The following is a 14,166-nucleotide window of genomic DNA, read 5'->3' as shown; positions in this document are numbered from 1 at the left end:
TTAGAATCTAAGTGTAAGAATTAGTGTTATGTGTTTATAAGACATGTTATGATGTTTGGTGACCATAACTAGTGAAAATTTGGCGTTTCGGGTAGTGTCCGGTTGTTCGGTTGGTTACCGGTTCGTTAAGGTGCTAAATTACGCAGTTTAATGTGCTTTATGTTCCCTTTTATGACAGTTTTGATTCCCGACACTTAGGAAGGTATTCTGGACCATTAAACCATAATTCTGCATTATATTTTAGTGTTAGAATGCTGATTGTTGCTGAAAAATGCAGAATTCTACAGTTTTTGTGAGTTTTAGGCACTTTCCGGAACTTAAACTATCACAAGGAAGGCAGTTTTATGATCCTCACTTTCCTACACACTATACTAGTGTAACTCTTGGTTTCGGGCTCATTCTGTGTCTTAACATCATGTCTGCATAAGTACTGAACTCCCGCCAGTACTTCTAGTTTGTCTGATAAATGTGCTAACTTTGTTTCGTGCACTAATTTAATCATAATATGTTGCATGCAATAATGAGAAATAATCATGCAACATGTAATGCACTTGTATGTATATGACAATAATCAGAAATCATTCATGCCATTAATTCAAATCAAGAACAGTTATTAAAGAACAATTTACTGTTTAACATGTACGGAATTACATGGAAAATTGACAGTTGTCACATTCTCCCCCCGTTAAGAAAATTTCATCCCGAAATTTTAAGCTGCGCTATCGGTTGCAGGGGAGTTAGGGAACAAGTGTGGATACTTTGATTTCATTCGATCTTCACGCTCCCAAGTAAACTCTGGGCCGTGTCGTGAATTCCAGCGAACCTTGACAAGCTTAACACTACTCCTCCGAGTCTTGTCGACTTTCCAGCCTGTAACCTCAACGGGTTCCTCAGTGAATTGGAGAGTCTCGTCGATATGCACTTCATCCGCAGGGATGATAACTGTCTCCTGAGTTGGGCTTTTCTTTAGGTTTAGCACATGAAAGGTATCGTGAACACCGTTTAGTTCCTTTGGTAATTCTAGCTTGTATGCAACGGTACCAACCCTTTCCAATATCTTGAATGGCCCAATGTAACGTGGATTTAACTTTCCATGTTCCCGAATCGTGCTACACCTTTCCAAGGTGAGATTTTCAACAAAACCATGTCTCCTACTTCGAATTCTTAAGGTTTTCGTCTTTGATCTGCGTAACTCTTTTGTCGATTACGAGCCGCCTTGATGCGCTCTCGGATCTGCATGATCTTGTCAGTTGTTTCTTGAACCAGTTCGGGACCAACCATCTGTCTATCTCCAGCATCTGCCCAACACAACGGTGAGCGGCACTTACAGCCATAAAGAGCTTCAAATGGTGCGGCTTGAATACTCGTATGGTAGTTGTTATTGTAGGAAAACTCAACTAGAGGTAGATGAGTATCCCAATTACCACCTAAATCCATTACACATGCTCGAAGCATGTCTTCCAGTGTTTGAATAGTTCGTTCGCTCTGACCGTCTGTCTGCGGGTGAAAGGCCGTACTCAGATTCAACTGAGATCCAAAGGCCTCTTGAAAGGATTGCCAAATCCTTGATACAAATCGTCCATCTCTATCTGATATTATCGAGATAGGAACTCCATGACGTGCTACTATCTCCTTGAGGTAAAGCTCAGCGAGCTTCCCAGTGCTATCTTTCTCACGAATCGGTAGGAAGTGTGCAGACTTTGTCAACCGATCCACTATTACCCATATCATATCATGTCCTCTAGGAGTCCTGGGTAATTTCATTATGAAGTCCACAGAAATCTGTTACCACTTCCACATGGGTATTTCAGGTTGTTGCAAAAGACCTGAAGGCTTCTGATATTCGGCCTTGACCTTAGCACAGGTTAGGCACTTTCCAACATAAATGGCTACGTCACTTTTGAGCTTCGGCCACCAATAATAATCTTTCAGGTCTTGGTACATCTTGTCCGACCCTGGATGGATCGAGTACCGCGACTTATGAGCTTCATCAAAAATAACCTCTCGTATACCGCCATAGAGCGGAACCCAAATGCGTCCCATGAAATACAAGGTTCCTTCCTCGTTAGGCACCAACTTCTTCTCCATTCCTCGGAGATATTCAGCCTTAAGATTCTCCTTTTTAAGAGCTTCTTGTTGTGCGTCACGTATGCGTGAAGTGAGATCCGTTTGAATAATCATTTCTAAGGCTCGAACCTTTATAGGCTTAACCCTTTCCTTTTGACTTAAGGCGTCTGCTACCACATTTGCGTTTCCAGGATGATTCTTGATCTCGCAGTCATAATCGTTCAGCAACTCAACCCATCGTCGCTGTCGCATATTAAGCTCTTTCTGATCAAATATGTGTTGTAGACTCTTGTGATCCGTGAAAATAGTACATCGAGTACCATATAGATAATGTCTCCAAATCTTCAGGGCAAATACCCCTGCACCTAGCTCCAGATCGTGAGTGGTATAATTTTTCTCATGTACTTTCAGTTGTGGTGAAGCATAAGAGATAACCTTTTGGCGTTGCATGAGCACACAACCCAATGCCTGACGCGAAGCGTCACAATATACCATGAAGTCTTCCGTGCCTTCGGGTAAGGATAGTATCGGTGCATCGCATAGCTTGTTCTTGAGCAGTTGAAAGGCTTCTTCTTGCTTGTCTCCCCATTCATACTTCTTGTCTTTCTAAGAAAGGGATGTCAGCGGTTGAGCTATTTGGAGAAATTCTCGATGAACCTGCAGTAATAACCCGCTAAACCCAAAAACTGTCGAATCTCAGTCGGTGTCTTCAGAGTCTCCCAGTTCTTGATCGCTTCAATCTTTGTGGGATCCACATGAATACCATTCTCGTTTACCACATGACCGAGGAGCTGTACTTCGCGAATCCAAAATTCGCACTTTGAGAACTTAGCATAGAGCTTTTCCTTCTTTAGTAGCTCTAGAATGGCTCTGAGATGTTGCTCGTGCTCTTCCTTCGTCCACGAGTATATTAGAATATCGTCGATAAATACGATCACAAATTTATCGAGATATGGCTTGCACACACGATTCATCAAGTCCATAAACACTGCCGACGCGTTAGTCAATCCAAACGCCATTACGAGGAACTCATAGGGTCATAACGAGTTCTGAATGCGGTCTTCGGTATGCTCTCCTCTTGAATCCGGAGCTGATAATAGCCCAATCGAAGATCAATCTTGGAGTAGTAGCTTGATCCTTGCAATGGTCGAATAAATCATCAATCCTCGGTAATGGATACCGATTCTTGATAGTTAACTTGTTCAGCTCCCGGTAGTCGATACACATTCGTAGGCTACCATCCTTCTTCTTAACGAACAGCCTTGGAGCTCCCCAAGGCGAGAAGCTCGGCCTTATAAATCCCTTGTCCAATAACTCCTGAAGTTGCGTGGATAACTCGTGCAACTCTGAAGGCGCAAGTCGATAAGGTGCCTTGGCTACAGGCGCGACGCCTGGAACCAAGTCAATGTGGAACTCGACTTGTCACTGCGGAGGTAATCCTGGCAAGTCTTCAGGGAAGACCTCAGGATATTCCCTTACCACTTGGATATCTTCAAGCTTCGGTTCTTCGGCTTCCTTATCCACTACATGAGCTAAGAAGGCAACACATCCTTTACGCAGACTCTTCTGCGCTTTCATACAATTGATGATTCGTAAAGGCGTATCTTGCTTCTCTCCGTGAATCACGATTGTCTCCTCATTCGTCATCGAAATGCGAATGATCTTCTCATGGCACACTATCTCCGCACGATTGCTTGACAACCAATCCATCCCAACTACGACATCAAAGCTTCCCAAATCAACTGGCAGAAGATCTATCGAAAACTCACGCTCACCAAGCTCCAAAATACACCCTCTAATCACCTCATTCGCCTCTACTAACTTTCCATTAGCCAACTCTATTGAATACAGGAGGTCTAACTTATTCGCAACTAAACCAAGTATATTCTTAAAGTCTACGGATACGAAGCTAAAATTGGCACCAGTATCAAACAGCACAGATGCATAACGTTGATTAATAGGGAACGTACCAGTAACCACGTTTGGATCCTGGCGTGCTTCCCTAGCTCCGATGTTAAACACCCTTCCACGAGCTTGATTGTTCTTTGGGCAGTCTTTCTTGAAGTGCCCCAAATCGCCGCATCCATAACACCCTTGGCTGCGTCCGTTACCATTACCACCCTGGTTATTGTTGTTATTTCCTCCACGATTTCCATTACCCGCTTGGTTTCCATTCTCGTTCCTGTTCCCATTACCTCCTCGATTGCTATTTCCTCCCTGGTTTCTGTTTCCATATCCATTCCCACTACGGTTGCCATTTCCATTACCACCCCGATTTCCATTCTCGCGTCCAGCACCATACCAACACGTCTCCTTAGAGTGTCCAATCTTTCCACAATTCTCACACTTATGGTTCCTGCACGGACCGGTGTGATGGTACTGACATCTATCACACTTGGATAAGAATCTTGCATACCCTCTTCCCTTATTTTCAGCATTCCCAGCGCTAGTTTGTGCCTCAGCTGGTTGATTGGTGTCTCTACGCTTGTTAGCGTTGTTGTTGTTGTTGTTGTTCGCTCAGGTGCTTTTCTTGAAATTAGTAAACTTCCGCTTGTTATCACCCGATGACTCCACATGAGTCTCTTTCTTCTTCGTTTCAGAAATCGAAAACCGAACTGCTTCCTCAGTAAGCGCTACACTTAAGTCAATAGCCTTAGAAATAGTTGGAGGCTTGGAAGCTGTCACCATGCTCAGAATCTGAGGTGCCAATCCCCAGATAAAACGTTCTATCCTTTTAAACTCTGGCTCCACCAAATAAGGAACAACTCTCGATAAATCATGAAATCTCTGAATATATTCCACCGCCTTTGGACCATCCATTTTCAAGTTCCAGAACTCCGTTTACAACTTCTGGATCTCTACTCGAGAACAATACTTTTTACGCATTAACTCCTTCAGTTCATCCCACGTTAATGCATACGCAGCAGCTTCAACCAATGTCTGCACCTGGAGGTTCCACCACGACAGCGCTCCGTCTAAAAACAACCCAGAAATGTACATGACTCTTTGTTCCGGAGCACATTTGCTCATTCTTAATTTAGGGGTTTGCAGTCCAAGAATTGTTTATAGGTACAACCTGTAACACAAGCAACATCATTCACAGCAAGCATTAGCAAAGCACAATTGGAAATATCCAAACGAATTGTAATGTGTCTTAGGTGATTTAACATTACCGATTGGGGGGTTATTCCCAGAGGTACCCCCGCTATGTTCGGAGCGGAGGGCATCGTGCTGAGCGATGGCCTGTGAGATGCGCTCTTGGAATTCTGCCTCTGTCCTTGGCAGAGGGTTGTTGGTATCGGTATTTCTTCGAGGTGGCATTCTTCTTCTAGTAAGAAGATTCGGGTAGGTCAGGCCTTATTCGTTAAATAAATAATTGTCTAGGAGTCGTATGTACATACATGTATAAGCAATCATCATATCAAACTACCATGCAACAACATAATCATAGCACGAACATGTAACCCAACAATGTATTTAATGAGAACACGACTATTGAGCTTTCATTAATGACCAACCACAAGTTACATTGTTTTCACATTGTATCATATCAAAAGAGACATAGGGCCACACTACCCTTGTCAGATAAGTCTATCAATATACAAAAATATAATAGTCAAAAAGTGGTCTTCCTGTCTTCACAGTCTCGGCTCAATTGTAGCGTTCACACCATAAGTAGAGCATCTGCATAAAACCAAAAACCTACGGTGCTGATGGCGGAGGAGGAGGAGGAGGGAAAAAGAGTGAGCTGCGAACATGGGCGAGCTCCTCCTCGAGCTCATAAACTCTGCGAATTAAAAAGCTAATCTACTGCTCAACAGTGAGAAAGCGGGCATCAAATCCCGGAATAGATGTGGACGCAGCAGAGTGTTGGTGCATCCAGTGTCTGTTAACTACGTCTTAATCGAGTCTTATGTCTAGATAGGATAGATTAGGGTTTAGAATTGAAAAGTGGTATTTAGTGTTAATTCTGCTTGAAATGGCCTAGTTCATTTCAAGCGAAATCAGATCTTAGATATTCCGCTTGAACACATATGGTGATTCCGCTTGAGAGGTTTGAAGCGAAATCAGGAGTTCTGCTTGAACAGTTTCAAGTGGAATCAGTCCTCCTATATATATGTGTGTGTGCTGTGTTCATTTGGAGCGGAATTAGAGAGTTGTTTCTGAGCCGAGGTGCTGCCGAATAGTAATCAGAAAGTGTAAAAGCTAAGGATTAATCAGTAAAGTAAAGAATTGTAAGGAAACAAGCTGTTTGACATTGTTTGCATTGATTCCGCCTTTGTAAATGATGATGAACTACTCAACTTGACTGTTTAGGGTCACGAAACTGGTCCGACAAGTGGTATTAGAGCTCAGGACGAGGAGTTCATACCAATTCAGCTTGATTCTACCGGATTTTCTCATTTCTACTCACTTCTACTCATACTTCTCTGATTTGAACAAGTTTTAATGGTTGAAATGGCCTGATTTTCACATATGTCATGTAAAACATAGTTTTAACAAATCTTACAAAGAATCAGATTAAAATTCGAATAAAAAATTGTAAAAATGGGTCAAAAACCTGATTCCGCTTGAACGAGTAAACAAGGTATTTCGCTCGAAACAACATATTCCGCTTGAAAAACAGTGGTCATTTCAAGCGAAATAACAGATTCCGTTTGAAAATTCATATTTCGCTTGAAAGATATAATCTGATTCCGCTTGAATCAGATTTCGCTTGAAACTTGTGTCTTATTTCACTTGAATAGCTATTCCGCTTGAATAGCTGATTTCGCTTGAAGTTGTACTTAGCTTGAAAAGCTGATTTCGCTTCAGCTTATTCCGCTTGAAAATTGTTTTTTTTTTTTAAACCAAAATTTTTTTTTAAATGTGTGTTGATTGTTTCAGGTACTTGGAAATGGATGATTTGTTCATGAATCCATTCTGTGATGTGTTTGCCTATACCAGTGGTTCGGGAGACGGCACAACGAACAACACAAATGAAATTACACCAACCCCGAATGCGAAGAAGATTCTTTCTGATGCGATGAGCGTGGAAAGTGCCTATGGTACATACAACAAGCCTCCTAAACTGACGGTGATCAAAGATTGTAATCGGTGGGCTACAAGATTTGAGGAGTGGCTTAAAGCTTTCGCATTTTCAAGTTGGAAAAGTTTAAAGAATGGTTATACTTCGGGAGATCGTGTTGGTGAAAGTTTGACAGATACAGATGATGTTGAAAGATATGTAGCTGAACAAAAATGCATAGCGTTGATTCATCAGTCAGTCAGAGATGATATAATTTCATCGATCGAATATGAGAATTCAAAAGATCTTTGGGAAAAGTTGAAAGTTAAGTACATAGGTAGTGCTGAGATTGTAAAGAACAAAAGAAATTGTTGCGTAAAGAGTTTGATTTATTTGGTTGTATGAAGAATGAATCTGTTTGTAAAATGATCGAGAGATTTGGGCATCTGAAGATGGAGTTGGCTAGACATAGTATCACTTATACTCAAGAGGAGCTGGTCGACAAGTTGTTTGATTCGTTGCCGAATGATCAAGATTGGCAATACTTTGCCTTAATGTTGAAGAACACCATCAAGCCGCCAGAAGTGTTGACTGTGGATTTGCTGATTGAAAGACTAGAAAGCCACGAGTTGGAGATCAAGAAATCTAAAGTCAACAACACAGCTTATCAGCAGAATGTGGATCTGTACTACAGAGTAAATCTACCAAAGACTAGGTCTCCAAGAACAGCGTTTTCTGCAGAAGTTCAAATACTGTGAATCATGAAACACCTCATAGTGGTTTCCACAGTGGATCTTCTTCAACACCTTCAAGCCAATCTGCATCAAAGAACTTACTTCAATGCAACATCGCTGTATATTTGAAGAATGGTCAAAATTTCAGCGAAGAATCTGCAAAGCAGCAGATGGTTTTCTTAGCATCTGTGCTTGAATCGTATGAGAGTCTTGTGGCAGGCAAGATAGGCAACACCAACCTAACAAAGGAAGACTACGATCAAATAGATCCTGAGGAGATGGAATTGATCGACATAAGGTGGTGTATGGCCAGTGCAGTTCGAAGAGCACAGCGTTTCATGGAGATTACAGGAAGGAAGTCTATTGGTGGACCTTCTACCAAGTTAGGCTTTGACAAATCAAAAGTGACATGTTTCAAGTGTAAACAGAAAGGTCATTTTAAAAGAGAGTGCCGAAATGCTTTTGCTGATGATTCTGAAAATCCGTTCGGAGAATATTACTACAAAAAGGCAATTTATCATCAGAACAAGGCTAAACCCCCCAGGATGAAGCAGATTGAAGACAAAGAAAAATCCAGAGCTCTTGTCGTCTTTCAAGATGATGAAGGTTTTGACTGGAGTGAGTTGCTACTTGAGGAAGACGCAGTAGGTTATGCGTTTGTTGCAAAAGAAGAAGTCAAACCATTCAGAGACACCAGAACAGAAGCAGATAAAGCAAATGATAGACGACAAAGATGTAGGATCGCGAGACGACCTAACGAGTCGATCAGAAGAGTGCTCAGACTGAATCAGAGGCGGAATTCATTGATTCAGTCTTTGTTTAGCTTGATTTCACTATTAACTACTGATTGTATTGATATAAACACGAATACAAGCAGTCTTCACACCGGCAGCACCTCGGTATGGAATTCGTATAACTATTACTACTGATTTCGCTCATGACACCTATTTATAGGACTAAGATTTCGCTCCAAGGGACATGACCATAAGAGCGAAACCCCAACATGTCCATATCAGCGAAACCCCTAGGTCCATATAAGCGAAATCCCTAGCTACCCTATGAGCGAAATCATCAACCTAATTACATACATTCTCCAGTTTTCTCGTAAAACGTGCCCTAATCTATACAATGCAATCTAAGACTCGATCCAAGACGAAGTCGACAGATGAAGTGCACCAACAAACTCCCCCTCAGATGTTGACGAGTCGTTCATCGAGTCTTTGACAACTTCATGTCTTCACTTCTTCAGTCTTGATCATTCTCTGGGCTTCTCTCTATCTATCTAAGACTCGAACAAAGATGTAGTCGACAGACAACTGCACCAACAGACTCCCCCTTGAATGTTGACGGAATCTTCAGTGAGAGTCTTCAACATGTCAACTCTTCAATCTTGATCGGTCTGCATAGATGATGTTCCAGGATCTCTCTTTGTCTCTAATTTCATCAGACTCTTCCTCTCATCATGCTAGGATCGCTGTCTGGAATTTGTTCGTCAGACTCTCCCTATCATCATGCTGGGTATGCTTTCTGAAATTAGATTTTGCCTTTAAACCGAATCCTGGTTTTATTCCTGTTCAGCTCAAACACCTGCACAACTCAAACACTCTATTACAACAAACCATGTTGTGATTCAATTTAATGAATCAACTAAACATTCAAGAATTTTCACATTTAAAACTTATCAAACTTTGAAACATTTCTAAATCTGATTCAACTTAATGAATCATCTAAAACATTTCAAATCAATTAACCAAACCATCTGATCATCATGTTTAGCCTTTGAGATTTTGAATATCAGTTTTCCAACATCAGTTGTCGAAAATCTTTTTGGATTTTTCAAAAATATGAAACATAAATGCAATAACAGAAATTTAAATGAAGAAATGAAATATGTACAAACATATTTTTGTGAGTTTGCAAAAGAGAATCATATCAGTTTTTAGACACATCACAAACACCGTTAAGCTTTTAATCGTTTTAAGTTCTAAACGATTCACATTGATTGACGATATAGTTGTCCTCTTAAGCTCAATCTAAAAACTTTCGAAATGCTTTTCGAGACGCTTAGGTGTATTAATTTTGCACTAAATTCTAATGGACCCCACGATCTCAGCATATCCCCTCATCATGCAATACACTGACTCAAGTAATGTCTTTAAACTTTGATCAACTGTGATTTGTGCAAAAATAAAACAGAAAGTTTAAACATTAACAATCAGGTCGATACTTCCGTATACGCAGAGAAAGTCCAATGTTTAAAGAAAATAAGAAAAACAAAACAAGTTGAAGTTGTTTAGGCTTTAACCACCAGGTCGATACTCCCGTATACGCAGAGGTGATCAAAAGCTTAAACGAAACACCAAAGAAAATAAAGTAGAACGTTTAGGCACTAACATCCAGGTCGATACTCACGTATACGCAGAGGATGTCCAATGCTTAAACAAAATAAAGAAATAAAACAAGTTTAAATCTTTGCAAAATAAAATGCACAATCACAATGTCATTTTAGTAAAGTTGTGAAAGTTCACAAACTTCACCAGTTTTTATGCTTTTTGGCATTCAGCGATTACTGAGCAGGCACACAATCAAGAAGGACAAAACTAAGTACTATGCTTTCGATCATGTTTCCCACTAGAACTAGGCTTTTTCATTTAAGTTTGTATCGTTATCGCAAATCTACTAGTCTAGCTGAGCCTATCGTCACATCCTTAGTGAGATCGTTTATCACATTTGACATTACATTTCTTTAGCATGTTGTGATAGTCCACTGAATTTCTATCATTTCCTCTTGTTTCAGCAAAACTCAGTTTTTTTTAAAATTTTTCAATGTTTTTGACATTTTCAGATTTTCTAATTTTTTTAAATTTTTCTCCCCCTAAAATCAAAATATGTTTCAATTTTGATTTTCTGGGAAAATTTGAAACAAACTGTACAAACTTGACAACTTGATGAGAATCACTTCAATTCTCCATCCACCTGGCATAAACAATCAGAACTCCCCCTCACAACAAACTATTTTCCCATTATGATTTCAAAACACTTAAGTTTGTTTTAATCAAAATGGTTTTTCCGGAAAATTTAGTTTGTTTATCAACCACTTGTAGGTTAAGGGTTACTTCATCACATTGTTTTCTTCATACACATGACAGATTTTACAATTTCAGCTATAAATCTCAAACATCACATGTAGAAAATCAAGTACAACTTAATGTCCTTGATTAACCACTTGTAGGTCGAAATATCACAGTTACCAACATGTGAATTTCTCAAGAAAGATGCCGATTCATGTTCCACGCTTACCAACCTGGGAACTCTGGCAAGTCAGGCTTTTCTATTTGAACAGATTCACCCAAGCCTGACGATCCTTGGGTGATTTTGAATTCTTGTTCAACAATGGTGGAAAATTTGCATCATCCATTGTTAAACCCGAATTCTCCTTTTTTACCTCAACACATGGCTCTTCTGGTTTTATTATACCAGATTCATTGCCTGAATGTGGCTTGTCCGACTTTGATGAGCCAGATTCATCGCCAACAACCTTCTTTTTCTTCTTTCTCTCTTCTGTCTCAGATTTGTATCCGATGAATTCGTCTTGCTTGACTTTGCAATCGAGGGAGTTGATTCATCAGAACTCTTATTTGATGCAACTGGTGAACCCGAGGACAAGATCTTCTCGAGATACTCTCTCGCCTTCTTCCTCTTCTTCCTCAGTCTGTCTTTCTGCCCCTGTGAAAGTTTAACTTTCTTTTCTTGACTTGTCTGTTCTTGAACTTTAGGTTTTAGAACCTTCTGTTCATGGGGCTTAACGTTGACTGGAATCTTTGCCAATTTCTGAGAATTAGCCCTCAATCTTTCATTTGATCTCCTTGGGCAATCTCTGGAAATGTGACCTTTGATGTTACAGTTAAAGCATCTTCTCTTCTCATAATTCCAACTTTGGCAGTTAACAGCAATGTGTCCTTGATAACCGCATCGGTAACACACTCTGTTATCATACCATGTACCACCTTCACACCAAATGCTCAGATCATAGCATTGTTTGGCTTGGTGATATTCCTTTCTCCTCTTGATTGCTGGATTTGACTTTTGAGTACTGTGGTCCGACCTGCACCACTTATTACCAACATTTTTTGAGTTTTCATTTTTCAATTTTTTTGATTTTTAATTTTGATTGGATGATCGATCTGATGAGATTTTATTATCTTTTTGAACATTTTTCACATTTTTAATTTTTTGTTTCTGTTCCACTTTCTTCTTCAAAGGTTTTTGCTTAGAGCATTCTCCCTTTTCAGTCGATTGTAGAACAGTTTTCTGAAATTTTTCTTTTAATTTCAAAAACAATTTTTGTTTTTCAGTTTTTTCATTTTCATCATCAGATTTCTCATCACAATCTTCAATTTTGACTTTGTCAAAATTTGTGACATCATCACTTATTGGAACAGAATTGACGGTTTTGGACATGGAATATTCAAAATATCTGATGAAGTCACAAAACCTTTCAATTTCTTTTCAAGTTCAACAATCTTGTTTCTTGAATTCTCAGCTTCGTTTTCAAGCTGAGATATTCTTTCAAGATGAGACTTGATTGATTTTTCATTCTCATTCTTCATGTTTTCAAGAACAGATTTTTCATTTTCCAAAACTTTTAGCTGTTCTTGAAATTTTGTTTCATTTGCTTTCAGATTTTTGTTCTCCAGTTTTATCCAGAAATCTTCATTTTCTGACGATTTCTTTTTGCTTTCAAAGTCTTTTTCTTTTTCTTTCAAAACCTTATTTTCTGATATTAAACTGTTTAAGTCATTTAACAGTTTAACATTCTCAGATTTCAACTTCTCACAATTTCCCTGTAAATCCAGAATCTGGTTTTCATCAGTTTGCTTCTCATCTTTCAACTTCTTGACCTCCGATGTCAAACTTTCCGCATCCTTCAAGAGTTTGTCATTGTCAGTCTTAAAATTGTCACATTTAGAGCACACTGATTCAGAATTTGAAGATTCATTCTTCACAGATTCTTCATTCTTTAGAGCTTGCTCTTTCTTTATCTTATACGTTCCTGCACCAAAGATTTTAACGAAATCAAGAGGATTTCCATTATCATCACTATAACAACCCCTCTTCATATCGTATTTCAAATTTCTTTTTGCTACCCAACAAACATTGATTCTTTTGTTTATTTCATTTATCACGTCTAAATTTAAATCATCTAAATTCATTTTTATTTTATCCATCAAATCTCTCTTCTTTTTATAAATTTCATAACTGTGATTTTTAAGTTCACTGATGAATTTACTCAAAGATAATTTTGAAAAACTTGAATTTTCTTTCAAATTTTTCAAAAAATCATCTCATTCAGCTGGTAATCCATTAGCAAACTTTGATACCATTTCCGCTTCTGATATTACTATTTGATTTTCTTTCAAATAGTCAATCAAACGATCAAAACGCTTCTCCAAATCATCCAATTTTTCATCTTTCTTACACAGAAAACATTCGAACCGGATACTCCAAACCTTTTTGGGTAAACTCTGATAATGACTACTGAAATATCCTCGATACCAATTATTTAACCTTTTAAGATCATTGTTTTCTTTTTCATCAAAGACCATTGCCATTTTTCTAACAATCCCGACACGTTTTCTCTCAAAACAACCTGTCAAGCGAAATTAGACTACTTATGTGACCTAAGAGCGAAATCCCAGATACCCTAAGAGCGAAATCATGATTTGTGCACTAAAAGCGAAATCACCAATGTACACAAAAGCGAAATTAGGGTTTTTATGGTTTACAAAAGCGAAATCAGGCTTCTGGTTGTTCACAAAAGCAAAATCAGGCTTCTGATTGTTCACAAAAGCGAAATTAGGGTTCTTTGGTGTACAAATGAGCGAAATTAGGGTTCTTGGTTGTACATATAAGCGAAATTAGGATGACATATAAGCGAAATTAGGATGACATATAAGCGAAATCATGAAATGTCCGTATGAGCGAAATCAAGTCCGAGGTCAATTTTGTCCATTTTTACTTTGAATTTCAATGTGAAACTTTCAGGGATTTGTCTATGTCCAATAACACACAGTCTGTGAAATTTTTAGCGAAATCCGACCGTTAAAACTCGATCTGATGATGAAAGAAGGTGTAGAAATCAGAATTTTCCAGTGAAAACGAACTAAACGGTAAGAACTCTTCCTCTTGAGCTCTGATACCACTTGTAGGATCGCGAGACGACCTAACGAGTCGATCAGAAGAGTGCTCAGACTGAATCAAAGGCGGAATTCATTGATTCAGTCTTTGTTTAGCTTGATTTCACTATTAACTACTGATTGTATTAATATAAACACGAATACAAGCAGTCTTCACACC

The sequence above is a fragment of the Helianthus annuus genome, chromosome 10 (genome assembly GCF_002127325.2).
Source record: "Helianthus annuus cultivar XRQ/B chromosome 10, HanXRQr2.0-SUNRISE, whole genome shotgun sequence".
Classification (NCBI taxonomy): domain Eukaryota; kingdom Viridiplantae; phylum Streptophyta; class Magnoliopsida; order Asterales; family Asteraceae; genus Helianthus; species Helianthus annuus.
The sequence above is the reverse complement of the archived record's forward strand: the minus strand, read 5'-3'. Positions refer to the sequence as shown.